We start from the raw sequence: 21,094 nt of genomic DNA, 5'->3' as shown, positions 1-21,094 counted from the left end.
TAGCTTCCAAACTAGAAATAGCTAGAGATGACAAAGAGCAGCAACAAGCCACATGCATGTAAGCAAGTATGTAGCTCATTAACTAGAGATGTGGTAATATATAGCCTAGTACTTATACAAGTATATGTTGTACTTTGTTGTTGTTTTTTCTTTCACTTTGCTGTTTATGTCTTGTGTGTTTGTCTTGTTGCTTCACCATTTTTGTATCAGTATTTGGCAGTATTAAAAAATACAATATACGTGATTTCTGGGTCTGCTCTAATTGCATCACGTGGTTTCTGAAGTGTTTCTGCTTCTCTTTTACTTCCATAATTTCAATGACTGGATATTGTGAGATGTGATACCACTATCTTGAGCATCCTTTTTTTAAAAGAGGAGCATCTTCTTGAATTCTATGTGCAGTACAAATAGGTACTGTGAAGAAAACATTTTCCTTATGTTATTGTTGCTTTTACCTCAAGCGTTGAGATTGCTTACTGTTACTGTACTAATGCTTTTATTATTAACATGCATGTTGAATTGTCCACATGTCCTGAATGCCACTGGAGCCCTTTTCTTTCCACTTTCTAACTTTTTTGCACATGAGTGTGTGTAAATTCTGTAGACCATGTAACAATATACAAATTTTATAAATACGATATTTATTTTAGATTTGTGTTATGTAGGAGTAGTTTACACTCTGGACTTTCTTTGATCATTCTTTGCCTAAAATACAAAGTTTGTGGTTGCAAGCAATAAATTCTGTAGGTACAAGCATGATTGGCTAGAACGAGGTAGTCACCTACATGACTCCACAATCTCTAAATTAATTTTGAGCCAGAAGCAATGTTTATTCCATAGTTTTGGCTATTTCCCTTGCTCACATTTTTCATTAGATGGAGACTTTGTTTGGTTGTATTCAAGTCTAAAAAGACTAATGCATCACGCATTGTAGCTTTGGGCGATCTGTTGTGCGGTGTGGGACAGATAGATTGAGTGGTATGAGCTACACTACTTGCCGACAGGTGGTGACCATGTACATCGAAGATCTTGCCGGCGCCACCACCATCTGACACGCCTTGCAGTTCTGGTCTTTCCGCTGCCACGACCAAGGTCAGAGAGGCACCCCCGTCCTTACCTAGCTGTTGGACGACCTGAGCTCAGGAAAGTGCTACTAATTTCATATCAATCTGTCAATCTGTCATTGAATTCCAGTTTTTGAATTAAAAACAAAGAACTTGTTTCACTATAAAGTTGTCACATGCCCCCTCTTCTAGAATCATTGATAACATCGCTGTCAGAATCTAACCAAATATGTTACTGTGACCAGGAAAGAATCATGGATCCTTTTGCAGTCCGGCATAAGGTTCTTTTTTTCCTTTTGTTTTCTTTTTATATCTGTTCGCATCCATGTAGGATGTTTGCCCATCTTTTTATATCTCTTTGTATCACGTGAGGAAACCTCAAAACAATCTCTGACACCTTCTAACAGTCTTCTTATCCTATGAATGGGAAGTCATTTATTAACAATGATTCTAAACGTGTCTACATTGTGCTCATGGTATGCATGTGTTGATCTGTTAGCAAATTTCTTGTTTTATGCTATCTATGGATTTAGAATTCTTCTGGTCATTTTATTGGTGGTCTTTTTTACATCATAGAGTTGTATAACAGAGTTGAGCCCATGAGGGATAGCTGCATGTTGAAATTACCATCAAAATTTGAAGTGACGATAATATTGATGTGGCTTTCTATGGTTAGTGTGGGGCACCGTTTTACACAATCTGCTATTTTATTAAATTTGTTCTTTTTATTAGCCATAAAGTTGCTTTTGTCACATGTTCTTCATTTGACCATAACCTTGTGAAGCTTTGTCTGGGTTGCAGTATCATTTCATTTGTTTAATTTGTTGTGTGTCACTTTGCGTCTTTCTTTGAGGAATTCTCTATGACTTTGCTTGCTTTTACTGGTAATCTATACATTATTCTAACATTGGTCTGATATTCCTTCTTTGATAGCCACAACCATTGCCATAGATTCATGATTGGGCCTACATATTAGTTTTCACCTGCTGATATGAACTGAAACCACACATGATTCATAGAGCCGATTATTGATTAAATTCCCTCTTGTTCATGCATATGTAATTTATATGTAGTTGATTTTCTACTGGGAAAAGATGGTGATGATGATGATAAATTTAATGCTTGTTTCTCAAAACATTTGCAGTTGCCACCTAAGAGCTTTCGCCTTGCCAGGATTGAGTACTAATGCTGCAAATGCCATCATCGGATGCCTGATCCTTTTATTTTCCCTAGTTCATTGTCCGTTTTGAATCAAATTTAGCACTTTTTATAGTATTTTCAATTGGATATTGCATTGCCAATGATGATGAAATCAAGGATGGTTTCTCAAAACATTGCAGTTGCCACTGCCATGCTAGGCCTAGCTAATGCAACTATATCCTTCTTTGGATGTCTGATGCAATTCTAGACATAGATATTTGTCTGTTCTTCTATTTGGCTTAATTTGCTTCACTGGATGATAATGTATGGCAGTGATGATAAAATTATGGCTTCTTTCTTAAAACTTTTGCAGTTGCCACCTATGAGCTTTCACTCAGCCATGATTGAGAACTAGTTGTTAGATTCTTCCTATTATGTAAGAGGGCATATTTGAGCTTATTGCTCATATTGTGGTTTTTTATATATTCAAATTAGTCCCCCCTCCCATTCTTTTTGGTCTTCATCGTGTTTATGTTTCTCATCTCTCTTTTTTATTGTGGATAGTAACTTGGCTGGACAATGATGAAAAACACTGACAAAACACAATATCTTTTGGTACTGATTGGTGCACTCAATGTGTTATGCTGTGTAATCTGCAATACTGAGTCTAGTTCCCCTGATATAAATTCAAAAATTTATTTGTTTGTTTTTGTGGTTCAAATTTGATTGGCAATGTCAAAATTATTTGTTTTGTTCATTATAGTCTAGTGATGAAATACTAACTAATCATACCATCTTTCTGGACTGAACGGTTGCTATGCGGTGATGCTATCATTCTGCAATTATGGGGCCAAATTGAACAACTTTCGGTGATCCACAAGTTGCGATTCTTTGATCACTTGACTATGTTTATTTTGTGGTTCTCACATTCCTTTGTCTTTGGCCATAATCTTGCTAATACATTTATTTTTTCTTGTGGAATGTGTTTTTCCTAGACAATGATGAGAAATATGAACACAGTACACCATCTTTCAGATATACATGAATGGTTTATGTTGTTGCACTCTCATGAGAAGTCATGACTTGACTTGTATATTGTGAAATTCATTTTTCTTTGTAATACGGTTATATCCAAAACATATAGTATATGTTTTCTTTAATGAAACTATGGATTTTCAGCTTAAGTTGGCCATGATGCTGCCTTTTCTACCACAGCTGGGGTTGTTTGCTCCACTCCAGTCATTCTGATTCAGGAGAAATTTGCTCTCACTCATAGCATACAAAGGTACTTGTCTGCTCAATTTATTTCTTTAGTACTCCAAAAAGTACGTAGAAGGGTTAAGTTCCACGTATGATAGCATGGCTTTAGTTGACTCTTGTATATTGGAATTTTATATTTTATCTCCTAAACTGAAAAATACTATAAGTAGCGGGCTCATTTTGAAATTTGGGTGTCAATTTTGTGCTCCTTGTAGACCTTTGGCGGCCCTTGACTATGACGTGTCTCCACTTGGCTGGTCGGTGGAGCCCTCATGCCTGAAACTCCGCCATGAGGCCCTCCCATTGATGTCGATCTCGAGCCCAGCAGCCCGGTGAGACCCTCCTACCCCTACCAAGAGGTTTTCGTCTCCTATCCTCCTTGCTATTTTTTCTGGATAATGAGGTTTTAATCCCTCTTTAGTTTCTCTGCATGTTGATATGTTTGGATGTTTGCAACTCCTAGTGTTACCTTAATTGATAAAATACTCCAATGCTGCTTCATCTTTCCTTTTTTATAAGCAGAACATAGAACTCCAGTAAAAGGTGCAAAAATACTTAAGTACATTCATGTTGATTTTTGATATCAAATTGTGATGCAAGTTTATTGTTTAGAAGCATGATCTGTGAATTTTAATATTGTTCATGCATCAATCGTGTTTCCTGTTATACTAGCTATATTAATCCTATATCATGTGATTAAATTAAATGATTATGCATTTAATTTAATTGTTTTTTCACTATTGGTTTGCATGAGTTATGGATCATTTTTTTTCTTATGTTACATCCCTTTTCTGGAAAGGATGAACGGACAAAAGATTCCAGTGAAGTCTAGTAGTTTCTCTTATGTTAACTTAATGCATGTTTGATGTATTCTTGACTCATCCTTATAACATAAAACTAGTGTTATGTTGATTTTTCATTACACCTAGTTACTGCAAGTGCGATTCTTAGTGACATGGAAATTTTTGGTGATGGGTGAATTCTTTTGTTGTCATATTATGATATTGTTTGGCTGGAGCATCTATGTAGAATGAAGGTCATGTTTTCCATGTACTAGCCAGGCATAGAATGTGGTCTTGGATGTGGGAGACCTAATAGGGAAGGTGGAGTATGGCAACATGTCTGGCATTGTCATAGGTAATGTTGAACCAAGAGCATGTAGAGTTGGACAATGAGCCCCCCCCCCCCAATCAAACTTGACTTCCATCGGAGTTGTGCTTCTGCTTCTTGGTAGATTGAGTTGGTTGTGCATAGTAGCAGGAAAATTCAGACATGGAAGAGCTCATGTATAGCAATAGCAGCGGCTTATGGTGTTGGTGCTGAATGGCTATGTCAGCTGAATGGTGGTCTATGCGTTGTCTTTAAAAGTAACTAGAGTACACGTAGATAAAAAGAATCATCATCGCAGAAAATCAAAAACATTGCAGTATTGTCACTAGACTGGCATATGCATACAAAAGATTTCAGACTGGGGGTCATCATGTGAGGAAAATATCAATTATTTCGGTGTTTTGAGACCAACCAATTCCTAGCCTATCAGGCAAGTGATTACAAGGTGATGTCTGATGGCTGATTACTGAGACTGCCTTGTATGAGCTTGCGGCTGATTGTTAACACTGAGTCAAACCACCTACATTTGCTCAAGTAGAACACACAAATCAGCAAGTCAATATCTACGAGTGAAATGAGAAGTCTATACTCGAGACCACCATCAGATCCCTTCAAGATGGAACTTTCAAAAGATCACACACTATTAAAAATAGTCCTTCATGTATTTATTATAATAGCACCTTGAGATTAGACATCCATTGTTAATTCAACTCTTGATGCTTCAGTATGTAAATAAGTCAAATGCTTCACTAGCCAGATGCATCTTGTAAAAATATATTTCAGATTCTTGACACTTTGACTAGCTAGACTGAAATTTTGCACTATTTTATTTCATCTACCCATATTGAATTAGCTAGTTCTCATCATCTCATGCTGCATGTACGTGCTTACTTATGTATTTTGAGTAGCTAGTGTTTTTCATGCATACATACATTTGTGTATCTGGGGGCGCTTTCTCAACTTCTTAATGTTGTTGCCATTGCTTGTTGCGCACCAATTAATAGAGTGGGACCCACCTGTGGTTTAGGTATTAGGGCATCTCCAACGCTACGACCCAAACGGACACGTTTTCGCGTCCGAATTTGGCTGTTTGGGTCGGCCTCCAAAGACACGGACAGACGAGGACGTCCGTGGTTTTTTTTATTCCCCAACGCACGGTGAGACCCAAATCACTGTTTCTTCTCCTCTTTGCTCCTAGTACTAGTTGGCAAGCTCTGCATCGGCTTAACGGACGCAGTCCCCGGCGAGCTCGGCGCCAGCGCGCAGCTCGACGTGCCCGGTCTGGACGAGCACCACGCCGGCGGCCAGCTCCGCCCAGCCCACGCCCGCGCCGCCCCCGGCTCGCCCCGCCCCCGCCCCGGCCTGTCCACGCCCGCGCCCCGCCCACGCCCGTGGCCGGCGCGGCGAGCCCCGCCCACGCCGGCGCCCGCCTCGGCGACCTCCGCCCGCGCCCGCCCACGCCCGCCCCGGCGACCTCCGCCCCGCCCACGCCCGCGCCCGTCGCGGCGAGCGCCGTCCCCGCCCGTGGCCGGCGCGGCGAGCCCCGCCCACGCCCGCGCCCGTCGCGGCGAGCGCCGCCCCGCCCGTGGCCGGCGCGGCGAGCCCCGCCCGTGCCCGCCCGGCGACCTTCGCCCCGCCCCGCCCAAGCCCGCGCCCGCCCCGGCGACCTCAGCCCCGCCCCGCCTAGCCCGTGCGCGCGCCCGTCGCGGCGAGTGCCGTCCGTGCCCGCCGCGGCCAGCTCCGCCCCGCCCGGCGAGCGCCGCCCCGCTCGTGGCCGACGCGGCGAGCCCCGCCTGTGCCCGGCCGTGGCTGTCCACGCGAGCCCAGCCCGTCCCCGTCCGTGCCCGCACTCCGTCGCGGCGAGCTCCGCCCACGGCGGAGTGGCTTGCGCGGCCGGCGTCCGTTCCCGCGCCCGTGCTCGCGGCGAGCTCCGCCCACACCCATGGCTCGCGCGGCCGGCGCCCGTGCCCGCGCCGTCGATGAGGTTTGTCGCCGAAGCTCTTTTTGGAAGCAGCAACTTCCGACATGGATGAAAAAAAGTGAGTAGTCGGCGCCGGGGTGCGGCCGGCGTGTGCAACGGCGACAGTTGGTCAGGCCGGTCAAAATCCGGTGGCTATTTCGGCCATCTCCATGGGAGAAAGAAAACAGAGGAGAGAGAAGATGTGGGGTCGGGCGGATATAAACGGATGTCCACAGCCGCACGAAGTCGTCCGGGAGGACGCAAAAGCCTCCCAAATTTAAGCCAGCTTTGGGTCGTGCCGGACCACATGGACAGTCCGTTTTGCATTTGGGTCTGCGCGTTGGGACGCGTTTTTACCCAAACGGACGCACGCGGTATCCGTTTTACCTTTTGCGTACCCGCGTTGGAGATGCCCTTATCTCCTCTTATTTAGGTTTGCAGCTAGTGTTCTCATCATCAGCCACTCTCTACAGTTGTCCCAAGGAAGTGCCCTGCAATAAAACCTTGCGGGCAAACAAAGGTACTTCCAGCCCGCCAGCAGTTGGACCTTGATTAGAAGATCAAACTATTGGGCTATGGCGAGGTGGCCGTTGACTCCTTCCCTTCCCTAGTGCAAACTAGTCACAACGGCAACACATTGACATGTTGTCCCAGTCCACCTCAGGTAAGTACAATATTTTTTTCTGTAATGGATGGCTCCCTAGTCATGATACATATACATGTTTCCTTCTAAGTGAATTGAGATGGTGAACAACATGCATGAAAAGTCTAGAGGGGTCTTCTTTCATAAACTTGTGTGTTGCCCTTCTATGTGCATCTATTGGCATCCTGATGTTTGTTGCTCTAATTTTTTGTCCATTATGCTGATACACCATGTACTTAATTATGATGGTAGTGGGATAGTCTGTTAGTGTAGTAAACTGTGATGATGTGTTGAGATATAAATTGTCTTAGTTCTTTCTAGTTGTTCTTTGCAGGTTCTTGCCTACCATTTCTTTTGTTCATGTGTGTAAGTGAATTCTTTATTTGTTCCATTTGTTGTGGCCTACCAAATGGTGTCACAAGATGGTGCTGTATCCGTAGGCCACCAGTAACGGTCTCCGTCGGTGGGAAGGGGACGTCGAGGAAGGAAGTGCATATGCAAGTAGCCAAATGATCAAGATCAGAAAGTTGTAATAGTGATATAGTTGTTTGCTTTGCCACCTAGAGTCAGAGTTGAATTGTATGGTTGAATGAGAGTTGTTGCGCCGTGTGCACTCATTGTTCACTTTTTTGTATCTATATAATCTGAATGTCTCAGAAGATGGATAGGCCATGGCAACTTTTTGAGCAGTATTAATTGGTAACTAAACTTGATATTGATCAACTAGTTTAACTGAAGCCTCTATTTCTTGGGGAAAATTCTGAAACTTGAGGCAATTGTTTGGGCCAGAAAGCACTTTGATCTAGATTGGTAGCTAACTAGCTAGCTTCACTCAGCGGGTTGATCAAACCACATGTAGCTGCAACTCGCGTGTACTGTCTGGAAAGAAAGTTAATAAAAAATGGGTAGGTAGCTTTGGGGCCTGCTGTATAGTATGCATGACAAATATATCTGCTTCTTCATCGAAATAAAGTTCTGAATTAGTGTGTGGCATGAATTGAAGTACTTGTGTCAAACTTGTGGTCATGTTGACAACTTAGCGGTACCTCTCGCCTCCATCTCCGGCAAGGTCATGTTGAGGAGCCAGCGCACCTAGCTAGCTAGTGTTGATAAATATAAGAAAGGATCGGTTGTAGAATCGCGGAAAAGTTAAATTGACGGCTTGGCAACACAAATATTTTATAACTATCTAAAAAAATCTGCCTCGATTTATTTTAAATTTCCGAGGAGTGGAGTGGACAACTAAGGCCTAGCGCTTATCGAACATTGCATTTACAGAGTACCATTTTTCCCATGTGTTTCTGACGAAGAGATAAGATTAACGTTTGAGAACTGAGTGCTAGCTCAGTGGCAAGGCTTGCGAGTGAGCAGTCAGCTCACCCGGGTTCGAGTCCCAACGGGACAGAATTAAACGGGGTATTATCTAGCGCGTATAAATTCGCTGCTGGAGAGGTCTCATCATCTATCTAACAATGTATAGTCAAGGGAGGGAATCTTCCCCCGTTGGTCAACGTTTTTTTTTAAGATTAACATAATCTGGGCAATCTAGACAAAAATTATTTCAAGAAAAGCGATACACTTATTTTTTGTAGCTTGTTGTTGTGGATGTATTGAGTTGTCAGCTACTTTGGTAGCCTGTGATTTTAGAAGAGTAATAATAATCCTCTAGAGAGATTTGCTAGATGGAGTGGAGAACATTATATTTGACAAGTACATAACAAAGAAAAAAAAAGAGTAGCTGATGGAAATAATTAGCTCTGGCGCCCTTTGAGGCAATGAGCGAAGTAGTAGGTAATATTTACCAATCCATAATTAACTTTCTCTCCTAGAATTATGCTAGTCGCTCCTCTTCTCAAAAGAGTAATTACAGCTGCAATTAATTGGATTGCCTATCTCAGCAAATACGGGAGGAATGTTTGTGTCTCTAGTGCCACCTCATCAATCCGTGGGAGTAGTCCATCTCCATCGCGTAAAGACACCAGATGGTAATTCCTCTCCTTCTTTTCAGCCTCAAAATTTGATCCCCTCTTTACTCCAACCTTGACTCTATATATATGAGGAAGAGCGAGTCTCCGCTTCACTATTGGGCATGAAAAAGGAGGCTGCTATTGCGCGCGGGCTGCTGAATCATCAGGACCGTCATTTCGACTGCGTGGACAGCTTTGGTCCTTTCTGAAGAGAACCGGGATCTCTGCTGGAACTTTTGATCGTTTTCCGAGACTGCTTTCCAAGGGAATCCACTATCCAGTACCGCCCGATTGCCATTGCTCCTGCTGCCGTCAGAAGCAGGCTCAAAGATTTGGAACTGGTTAAAGGTTCTACTGTATTGTCCTGGTATTTACATGATAATAATGAATCTGACCAAGCCAAAAGGAAGACCAAAAAAAGGAAGAGCATGGGAGGCACCCAAGACCCATAAAGTGCTCATCTGAGCTTAAGGAACGATGGTAGAGATGCGAATAGGTTGGGTTTACCAGTGATGTCATCGTTGCAGCTCATGTTCCTACTTGCTTGACAGCCAAGCTTGACACCCCTGTTCCTTCAGTACCAAGGTAGTTTCCTGGCCAGTTTGCAGACATGTAACACAAGTAAGTATGGTTAGTGAACATGCAGATGTTAACACGTAATGGAGGAAGCTAGAGGCCGTTGATCATGTGGCTAATATTTTTAGGACAGTCATTTTGACCCAACACTAAAAAAAACATTTTAGATGACTATCTGTGATGGTTACACTTGCTTGAAAGAGCAACATATTTGTCACAGTAGAGTAGCAAAAGATCTGAATTCATACTGTGCAGCCTTGTTGTTTTTCATTTGTTTGGATCTGAAGACATTACTCATCAGCATTTCTAAGTTTTGAGCGCAGGATTCTCTACTGAAAAACAATTAATCGATCAAAAACTTCACGAAAAATGTACAGTACAATGTCATAGCTGTTCTAAGGTATTGCTTTCGTCTTCCTAGGCAAAAATGTAGAATATTATATAATGGGCTAATATTTCTAGTTACGTTTACTAGTTTCTTAACTGGCAACCACCCTCAAAGACGTTCGCAATGCAGTAAAAATATGCAATACAGTACATACATGTGAGCAATAGAAACATGTGGAGTATAAAAAACCATTTAGTCAAATATTACAGAAGTGAACGTGCACTTGTTATTCAAACACTATAATTATTTTTGTTTGGAGCCTGTTATAATCGTACCTGTTCGATTTTTACAGCATAGCTGTGAAAGTTTATACCTCCCTCTTTCTGTTAGTTGATATTGCCATTCTCTTGTTGGGGACAAAGCAAATGTCAAATAGTGTTAGGAGCACTTTCTGATTAATGATCTCGCAAATTAACAAGGCAAAAAATCGTCTTCGTCTGTGCATGCTGGAATAATCCTGCAAATAAGCCATACAGATCCAACATTAGTAGAAAGTTCAAAATTATAATGATGGGACATCGGGCTGATGAGGATGACACCTCTGAATATACAGATGACCCTTAAAGAACCAATGATGCTGACTTTCCCTGCTGCAACCTCCTGCTAAATATGGACTCAACCTTACTTCATATATCAATGATCATTGTCTTGAGAGACGCGGCGACATTAAAAATCTCTACTAAGTTTTCACATTTAGATATGAACATATACTCTAGACTTGGCAGGAGTTGGCTCCTTTCTGATGTTGATGCCTCGGAAGGGGCTTGTGCAAATCCAGTCAGTTTATGAAAGCTGATAATAGATAACTTTCTCAAAGACACCTTGGAACTCTTTCTGATCACATGCTTCGTGCCAAAGACCAAGAAGCAAGTTGTTCATTTCTTGTCTTTTTGTTTTTGTATGCCAACTTAATCATAGGATCGACCTCACAACTAATCCCACTATTTAAGATGGAAAAAAGTGATAAGACTTGTGCACTTACTAATCAATTATGGGTATTGATAAAACATTCCTACTTAATTAAAATACATGTCAAATTTACATAGCAGGGTACAATTCCAAGGCATACTTCTATAAGGAAGAACCGAATAGGAGGAGAGGACATTGTGGTGCACCTATGATCCGCCTCCTCAGTCGTTGACAACGAGGAAGCCAGGAAGTCTATGACAAGCTTGGAGGGGACTACCTTCTCTGTTACGGCACTACAGCTCTGGCCGTCTGGCGTCCATCTCTCTTAGCACTTCCTGTTCTGCAAATTTGCAGAGTACATAATGTGTGAGCATAAAAAGGACAATGCTTATAAGAATGTACAAAAGCAGAATAAAAATTGTGGCAGCAAGGCTTCCCATTAATTTACTACCAGGCATGGTATAACCACCTCAAAGAAAGGAAGGAATGGTATAAGAATCCATCTTGTTAAACAATATAGTTCTTGTGCGTGTCAACTGATTAATTACACCTGACTATTTTCAGTTCTCAAAAGCTAAAAGTCAATCCTGTAAATGGCATAGAGCTAAAAACATTGATCCAGATATATCACCCCGATCTGCAGCAACTACAAATGCTTATACAAACTAACAACTGCAACCACAGTCTAGTGAAGGATGAATTCTCATACCCCTGAAAAAAAGGATGAATTCTCATAGTATGAGCATGTGGCTTTACCTGCTTTAGGTCTTTGTCAAATGAGCATGAATTCACATCTTGGAATTCAGATGAAGCTGAAACTTTAGAAGCTGTCTGCAGAGCAGCATCCAGAGAGGACGAAACAGATTCCAAGTGGTGCACAATCACCTCAACAAGGACACCTGACTCAAGAATCTCAACTATCTCCGACTCAAACTGGATTGGTAGTTGGTACTGAAAATGGCTGGGTGCATTTGTTGTGCTGGTACTGAGAATGCGGCGGCACAAGTAGTGCATAAGGCGCCAGTAAGAACAGTAACAGCCTGCCCGTCTGCTCAAGCAGTGCTCAAACTGATCCAGAGGATTGAATCCAGAGCAGAAGCGGTATCTTTACTGGAAGGTCCATGAGGACCATGACCACTCACGAGGAATCCCCATGCGGAGGGAGAGGGGTTGCGGAGGAGCGCACAATCGGCAGTTGGCGGCGGATGCAGAGGCGCCGGCTGGCGACGAGGGGGATCCAGGCGCGCGGTGGATGATGTCGATGGGAGTGGCTACCAGACGGTTTAGGATCTCACGCCGCAGGAAAGAGGGAGGGAGAGAGCTGCCAGGGCGCCGGGAACGGGGAAGAAGGACTGAAGGGGAGGGCTCATTTTGATTCTTATTTTAAAGATGTTCATCGAACAAATGAACTTCTGCCCTTTTGTATTTAGTCAAACAATATTCAAAATTAACTAAATTTATGGAAAAAATTATACATTATGGCAATAGTCTAGTATCACAAGATCCGTCCTCAACTGTAGCTTTATGTTATACCGATTTGATGTCATATATATTGCTAGCCTTTTTAATAAAATTGGTTAAGGTTTAACTTTTTTTTTACTTAGAACAAGAGATAGCATATTGTCCAGAAGGGTACATAAAAAATATATGTATGAAGCAATTTTGGTTAAGTGAGGGATCAAATATGTAGTCAACTTTATTTGATGGTAGTTTGGAGGATTAGAAATATGACTATTGCTTTCCAATTAGTTGTTTTTGCATTAATTGCGACTTCCTCAGTCTTAGTAAGTAAAAAAAAATATAAGACAGGTAGACAGAAAAGAGAAAACCTTTTTTTGTGATTCTGAAAAGGGATTTTTTTCTTTTGATGGCAAGTAAAAAAAGTGATGGTTCGTTGGACTGAGCTGTGAGACCCAAGTGGCCCAGTAGCGCAGCGGCCCGTTATCCTTCCACCGTTGGAAGCGGACAGTAATCGCTGCTCTGTGAAACCAGCCTCACGCTGTGCCTGCCACATTATGGGCCGTGAGACCGAGCTTTCGCACAGGCCCCAGCGGCCCACTACGCAACTTGGAACGGGCGGGCCAGCAGATGCACTGACCGGACCAGGCCCACAGCGCCAAGGCAACGTCCACACCACCTTAATGCCCCCGCTCGGGTTACAAGCTCTTGCTAGTGAGCTCGGCGATAACTCTGGTGGAGCTGGGTATTTAAGCTGGTCGGTTTCCACTTCGATTGGCGAGGTGGGACTAAACTAGCGAGGTGATCTGCGCGCGCACTCGCTGGGATACGTGGTTGTTTTGCTACGTGGGCTCTTTTTCTTGTGGCTTTGCCGTTTTGGGCTCAGAAACAAAGGCCACTCTACGAAGATTTGGGCTGGTGCCTGCTCACGGATTTCCGAACTGAATGCTTTATCTCCATCCTAAAAAAAAAAAGTGGAATTGTTGCCTCGCAGAGAGGCAAAGATGGAAAGGTATGGTCATTTAAAAAAAAGGATGAGCAATGTGCAACTGCTATATGCTTAGATGAGAACTGTAGAATCTCGTTCTAATGTATGCTTGAATTCATGGCTGAGATACTACAGCCGTAGAATTTGCAATATTTGATTAGTCATTTATTTGGCTCCCGATGCTGAATTTCGTTGCTTTCTTTGGACAACCCTTCCTTGGTAGACCATGTCATACGATCAGTCATGCATTATCGCGACCAAGCATCAGCTTATGGCCTAGACGAAACTGTGGTCTGGCACCATCACTTACTTACCTGTCCATCGGAACTGTTGACATTTAATCATGTACTAGATGGACCCTGCGCGCTCTGCTGCGCCGCCCTCTAATACCAGCGTTTAGTTTTTTGCTCTGTGGTTGTTCTTTTGTCGGCGTTAGGGGTGGGCATTCGGTCATGACCGAAAATTCGGTTTTTGTATTTCGGTCTATTTCAAATTCGGTCCAAAAAAATTAAAGACCGAAATATACTTGTTACTTTTACTACCCGACAAATTCGGGTACCCAATAATTCGGGTTCGGGTTCGGTCATGACCGAACAGTGTGGCCGACGTTGTCAACGTAAAACTTAGACATTATTTAGTAAAAGGTTGGCAACATTTTAGATGTTTTTTGGATGTTTTTTCATTGCATATATTATTATCAATTGGCACAAATAAATGTTCAACAATCTAAACAAAAATGTAACAATGCTAGAGAAGTTTATGAACATTCAATAATATCACATCTCACGCATATCACAAAATCTAAAGATTGGGACAATCTTACGTAAAATTCGGTCAGTTCGGTCTATTCGGTTACTCAAAACAAAATGACCGAATTGACCAAACTTAATTCGGTCTATAAAATTTTCTACCCAATATTTTATCGGTCATTTCGGTCTCGGTCTTTTCGGGTTCGGTCTCGGTCTTTTCGGTTTCGGTCTTCGGTCATCGGTTTTTTTGCCCACCGTGAGTCGGCGTGTACATTGTTTCGTTGCTCCTTCGCAGAAATGCAACTTGGTGGGTCCAAACACGTTTTGTTGGGCGATTGATGGTCGGTGCGTCTTTGCACGTTTGTGGGATGTGTCTTTTGTTAGCGGGTGATGTTTGTTGATCATGTGCATGTCACGTATGTAAGCGTTGAGGTGGCCGGTGATATGAGTGATATGAGTCTATGTAAATTCTGAACGCATTATAAATTGCTTAGCAACGGAACGGATTAGAATAATCATCAAGTGACCTTGTTAAGCTTCTAGTTGTAACCAAGCAGAGCGGCAGGACAGCTTGTTGGTGGGGCGACTACACTCATAGGGGCATGCTCACTCGATAATGGTGGGGCGTAGGTTTAGATGACTTGCAAGATGTCTCACGTTTTTGTACGGAGATGCATACTGATGTGTCTGGTGATTCCATTCATGTTCCAGCTACAAAAACGCTGAAGTATATTATGCTTGAGGGAGTACAACTTCTAGGTGACATATCTTCAGTGATGAGGGGAGAACGTTACGCTGAAGTATATGCTTGAGGGAGTACAACTTCTAGGTGACATATCTTCACTGGTGAGGGGAGAACGTGCCAAGTGTGCGTTTTTTGGCTAGTCCTGCAGTGTTGTGGAAGAGGCGGCGTTGTACAACTATTTGCACGTGTTTATGATGTGTTTTGCACACGTGGCTCTTATTGATGGGTGCGCATATCTTGATTTTTGTATTTTCCATACGCTGTTTGAGTTAATTTCTGAATGCCGGCGGTGAGTTTGGCACGTCCAAGAATTCAGCCTTTCTTAAAACGTGATGATCCAATGTGTTAGTATTTTCTTCTTTTATAGAGGTGGTCCTAGAGTATATACAGAGGTGATCACGGTTTAGTTGAGCATGATTGCATGGAATGCCTCTAAACAATATCTTTTTGAACCAACTTTCACAGTTCTAGGCATAGTTTTGGTTAAGCTGCAAGCTTTCGATCTTAGATTTACATCTGAACAGTTTACACTATGAAATACAATGCAATCTCCTATTTAAAGGTAAACCGTGGGGCAAACAACAAATTCTCACCAAGGCTATATGAAGATTTATAACGGACAGCTCTTCTACAGTGGTCATCTCAGCCCCATTTGATTTTTCACGGATAACCTCAATAGGGAAAAAATATTCCTACGGCTTATACAGCACATCACCGCTCGATTAGTAGGTAAAGAACCCACACATAGCTCCCCTGATGGCATACCAAGCTGCAGATTACCTGTCAAGCAAAGCAATCCCCAAAATATTTGTTTGAGACTTTGGACCGGTAGCTTGCTGAGAAACTTAGAACCGCTTCGGACACCTTAAACATCAATTGGTGACAACAGCCAATATACCTGCCAATATACCAATGGGATTTTGCATATAAATGGAAGAGTTGGCATTCATGCAAAAGCAACCATGGAACACTCCATAGAAGACTTAAAAAATGCCAAAGTTTCATTCATTTTTCTATATTGCCCAAAAGGTAAATCCTGTAATTGCCGCTACCAAGGATAATTTGGTGAAATTACCAAAAGGTACATTTTAACTGTAAAGACTAATCACTTGTTTTAACTTGACACGATATTAGTATTTTCCATACTTGACCTATTAAGAAACTCAAATAACATTTGTGGGCATACTCTAAACCATGAGAGTCCAACAACGATGATCACTATACTCAAGGTATTTCACGGAATATCAGATACTTTCAATTATCTGTTGTCAGATGCTTCTGAAAATTTGGGAGCTTCTTGTCTATACTCAGTACTCACATACCAAAATCTTTTTCTATACGAATTTGAGTTTGGAATTTTATTTCTGTCATGTGCAAACCATGTTCTGAACACCAAGTTGGATTATAGCATGGCAATTTCAGGGTATGAGAGCTGGCAGATTCCTAAATCGCTATGGCTAGAGTGGGCTCCAAAATTTGTACATGTGCTGGTGGCTGGTCATTTAGCTGAGCCTATGTTCTAATGGAACTGGTAGTGTTCCATCCCACTAAAAATTGGATAATTTCATAGCATCTACCAAGAACTCCCAATATGATTGCAATTATTCTGATAAACTGAAGACTACAAACACACTCAAATGTCCTTATGAACATATTACATTCAAATTTTAAATTTCAGTCACATGCAGATCATAGCAATAGCATATAGTCACCAAAGCCAGAATCGCCAGCTAGCACTATTTGTTCAATTTTTTTTTTTTGCATTGGTGAACGAATGGTCTAAAAGTAGGCTGCTTAGAATTTGGAAATGATAGAGCATATGTCGCTAGCATGTATGTACCTGCCCAGAATAGACTGTATTTCTTCTTAATCATCTCCAATAGGCGTGAGGCGCTGAATAAGGGTGGGGACGCGCCCCATGATGGCACCACTTCTTTAAGACTCTGAACATGGTTCGCCCCATGGATTTTGCTTCCAGCGGTCGCGGCAGTGCACCTAGATAAGGAGAGTGTCACGACACAGCCAAGAGACACAACCGTTGCCGTCACTATCACCTCATACCCACCATTTCCATCCCATCGCCAGAGAAGGCCGATTGTTGCTCTGAATTGAGAAACAAAGTAAATGGGGAGTCAAATTTTTGCACTAAAGCACAAATGGAAAAATGACAAAAATCTACAGTATACATAGAAGTCCAATTATTGCGTTGAATGAGAAATAAAGTAAATGGGAGTTAATTTTTTTTGCACCAAAGCACGGATGAAAAAACTATAAAACATATCGATCCTATGACTAAATATCGAAATTACATCAAATTGTGAGCACATCGAACCAGCTCTAGCTAGCAGGAGTGGTGGAAATATGTTTTCATCTCTATACATCCTCGAAAGATGCCGTTAAGCTTTTTGGCAAAGGGAATTCAATATATCTGAAATCACACACAACAATAGGTTTACTAAACATGAAAATATGTTGTTAGAATCAAACAATCAAACAAATGGCGATGAAGATGTCCCAGAATATAAAGGTTTCCCATTTTCTTTGTTTGTTTCAACTTGGAAAATTCTCCTAAAATTAGTAACATGGATTGTTTAAGACGTAGCAACGCAACAGGAAACGGTATTTTGATACACAAGTTAAAGATACAAAAGTTACTCCAAGGAGCTTTCTTGATTTAACATTTTCCAGTAAAAAGATAAGACATAAAATTGTTAAAAGCTGGGAAACATGCGTAGTTCCTTAATGAGATTACTTTAACACACCCTGAGGCTTAAGAAAAGAATCAAAAAAAGCTGTCTTCTTTCCTTCGTTCGGTGTATCCACCCGATCAATCGGGAATCCCATGGCAGGGACCCCTGTCTGTACCGCTGCGCAGTGAACTTATGTGAAAAGCTGAAGGAGAGTGGCAATGGGAGAACTTGACTTTTCACCCTTCTACCAGATATGGATAGCTTTCCAATTTGGGTTCAGAATTCATAGATGCACAAAAGAGACAAACTGAAGTAACTCGGTGGAACAAATTACACAAGCCCAACGACATCGAGCTCTAGCTCCTGGCAAGTGGCAACAATGAAACGGGTGTGATATTGATATGCATCTAAAAAGAAGCTCGCCGTCAGCTGCCTCGATCGGTAAGGGTGCAACTGGGGCAGGACTTCCCACTTGAGCTGCAATACATCCCTGCAAAATGAACACACTTAAAGCCACTGGCCAACATCATTAGCCCTAGAAGGTTCAGGCGGTCTAACTGCTTTATCTAGCGGGCATCGTGCTGATCCCGTATCTCTTTCTCGACAGGTTTGTCAAGAAGAAAAGCTTTCCTAGTAGAATCCCTTCACGATGGCACCACCAACTCGACGTGCATCAAGAGGAGGACTTCCTCGAAAGACCCGATCAGGAGAGCCCTACGTGGCGAGGAGGAGCTGTAACCATTTCACACAGGATCTAGTCGGCGTCTCCTGATGATATAAGGTCGACGCAAGCGCTGCTACCGTCTCCACATGGTGCCTATTCTACGGGGACCGTCGCTAGAGCTGCCATTCCTCCACCCTCTCGCTGAATCGCTGACGATATGTTTCTACACCGCCTCACTCCCGCGCTGAAAATTTTGTTTTCCACCGACAGGACTATGATCACTGGATGGAGAAATTTATAGCTGAAGATTATACTGGCTATTTTATTACTGCTAGTGTTTTCTCTTTACTTTGGAAAATCATTATGCATCTGGTTAACAATTTTCTATGTGCTTGATCTTCAAATATTTGCTACAGTTGTCAGAGTACTGTTTATTTTAGTCTGGGAAACATAGTATCATTCAGTTCAGCCCATATAAGATGGATTTAGACAATGCTATTATTTTGCAATTGATCTCTGAACACCTATGTCACATTGGTTACATGTATATTCAAATTCTCCCATGTACTCTTCTGATGTGCAAACTTTAAAGAGACCTATAAGCTGTAGCTGTACAGATAGTGCATTTTGTAGTAAGACTTGAATCAACCGGAATTCTGCTATTGTATGAGGAATGTACTCTGCTACCATTCAGCATTTACGTCAGAGCGTACCATTGTTCTGCTATTCCAATAAGGCGTTGTCTTCTGCCTGCCATCCCTGCGGCTGAGGATGAGCCAAGCTCCTGTTGAAGTCACCCCCTTGGCGTTGATTCCAGCTCACCCGCTCGGGCTGCACCCTTGGCTGCGCGAGCTCCCAGACTTGGACGGTCTTTGCATTGTCATAGACCATCAATTTGGGGTCGTCAGAGGCTGCCGCTCGACGCTCTCCAGGCGGTGACTCCGGCTCACCAGGCACCAGCGCAGGCTAGCTGTGCCAGTTCCCTGTCTGGGACGGTCGCGACCATCTTGGACGCCATCTCGAAGCCTCGCCGGCCGTCCGGCCAAAATCAAGAAGGAACGACGCAAACCGTCGCCATGGCCTCGGGCAGACGCGGCACGCCACGCGCTCCCTGTCTTCCGCCCGTCCCGCTGCGCCGCACCAACACCAGATGCAGTCCTCCGGCGGGAGCACGCCCCACGCGAAAGTGGGAGGGGAGGCGGGGCCGGGAGCACAGCCGTCACAGATTCGGTCTCCAAGGCCGTGCCGCCGTACGAATATCATGGACGCGGGTCTCTAGGCGGTGTTGGAGCAGTTCGATTACTCTTCAGCTGCACGCATCCAACCCTTCAGCTGCAATCTCGCCATCGCCGACTCCTTCTCCTTCCTCCTCCTAGCATACTCCGAGAACGCCGCCGACCTACTCGACCGACCACTCCATCTCGTCACTCGAATCCTCCTCTGCGCCTCCCCCCGTTTCTCTCGGCTCCGACGCGCGCCTGCTCTTCATCCCCTTGTCTGGCATCCTCCTCAAGCACGCCTTCGCCGCAAGATCTCGGTAGGGTGACGAACAGGCTCTGGATCCACGCCAGGGTGACGAACAGACTATTCGACGCCCTTAACTGCATCGATTTCGGTGTGGTCATAGATCTCGAGCCCTCCCAGCCAGCTGCCCTGCCGCCGTTGCGTGAGAGATGGGAGGAGAGGAGGATAGGTCAGGCCTTCCGGAGAGTGGGAGAAGAGAGGCCAGCTGCCCTGCCCTGCCGCTTGACCCAGGAACCGCCTTCGAACCGACAAGCCAGGTGCGGGCCCAGCGAAAGCGACCTGCCGAGCGATCAGGAGAGCTGCCAACCCTGGGAGCTTAGTGCTCTTTAGGGATTTCACTTTTTTAAACCGAGGCGAAAGTTTTCCTCAAAATATGTGTTCATCCCGCTTGTTATCGAGGAAAAAGTTTTGCCTCCCTTTATTAATTATAGGAGTGTTTACAAACCACAGCTAAAGAAGGCTAAATGAAACAGAAACATATACAACTACTCTCACGGCATGACCTAGCTCAAATGTTTAGCCCCGGTGATTGCCCATTTTTCAGCCTCATTTTTGATGATTAAGGCTGGCATGGAGCTAATACTCCCACAAACCTAACTGTTCACATCATCCCAGACAACCTTGCATTGCCAACCGTTACAAGTTTCCTCGCCAATCCAAAGAAAGGCTCGACGGCGCTTGTCAATGGCCTCGATCACACCAGCAGCCATGGCATGAGCAAGCATGGCGGAGAGAACATAGTTGAAAAGAAGCAGACGACCTCCACTAGGGAGAGAGCGTCCTCGCCAACCCGACATGCGCATATCGGTTTTGGCCATGATTGGGTTGAAGTCTGCAAAGCAGAGATTTTGCTTGGAGAGTGGAAGGCCGAGATAGGTTTGGGGGAAGGAGTAGATAGCGCAACCAAAGAAGGAGGCTATAAGAGAGGCCGTGGAGATATCAGTTTTTATTGGGACGAAGGTGCTCTTATGGAAGTTGATGGAGAGGCCAGTGGCAGCTGAGAAATCATCCAGAACTTCTTAAAGATTGATGACATGATGTGGAACAACCTAAATGATGATAAGAGCGTCGTCTGCATATTGCAGAACAAGGTAGGAAAGGTCACCAAAAAGAGGGTGGAGAAGCAAGCGCTGGCGCGAGGCAAGCATAGGCATTTTCTGCAACACATCAGCAACGATGTTGAAGAGGAAGGAGGTAGCGGATCACCCTATTGAAGTCCACAGTGACATTGGATCCATCGGCCGAGGATACCTTTACGG

At 43.5% G+C, this 21,094-nt stretch overlaps 1 long non-coding RNA gene and 2 other non-coding genes across 4 annotated transcripts; 2 read left to right on the top strand and 1 right to left on the bottom strand.

Moving 5' to 3' along the window:
• Positions 1-2,159: 2,159 nt before the first annotated feature.
• LOC124658618 lies at positions 2,160-2,283 on the top strand. Its single transcript, XR_006989326.1, has one exon. It is a non-coding gene; the product is annotated as a small nucleolar RNA SNORD14 (small nucleolar RNA).
• Positions 2,284-2,777: 494 nt separating this feature from the next.
• LOC124658629 lies at positions 2,778-2,874 on the top strand. Its single transcript, XR_006989336.1, has one exon. It is a non-coding gene; the product is annotated as a small nucleolar RNA SNORD96 family (small nucleolar RNA).
• A 6,503-nt stretch (positions 2,875-9,377) lies between these two features.
• On the bottom strand, positions 9,378-11,898 carry LOC124654175. 2 transcript variants are annotated; one of them, XR_006988242.1, is made up of 5 exons: positions 11,774-11,898; positions 11,224-11,357; positions 10,648-10,711; positions 10,384-10,565; positions 9,378-9,737 (listed from the first exon to the last, which is right to left on the bottom strand). It is a non-coding gene; the product is annotated as an uncharacterized LOC124654175 (long non-coding RNA). The 2 variants fall into 2 exon arrangements; XR_006988241.1 differs by lacking the exon at positions 10,648-10,711.
• Between the last annotated feature and the right edge of the window lie 9,196 nt (positions 11,899-21,094).

Source organism: Lolium rigidum, chromosome 5 (genome assembly GCF_022539505.1).
Source record: "Lolium rigidum isolate FL_2022 chromosome 5, APGP_CSIRO_Lrig_0.1, whole genome shotgun sequence".
Taxonomy (NCBI): Eukaryota; Viridiplantae; Streptophyta; class Magnoliopsida; order Poales; family Poaceae; genus Lolium; species Lolium rigidum.
The sequence above is the reverse complement of the archived record's forward strand: the minus strand, read 5'-3'. Positions and strand labels throughout refer to the sequence as shown.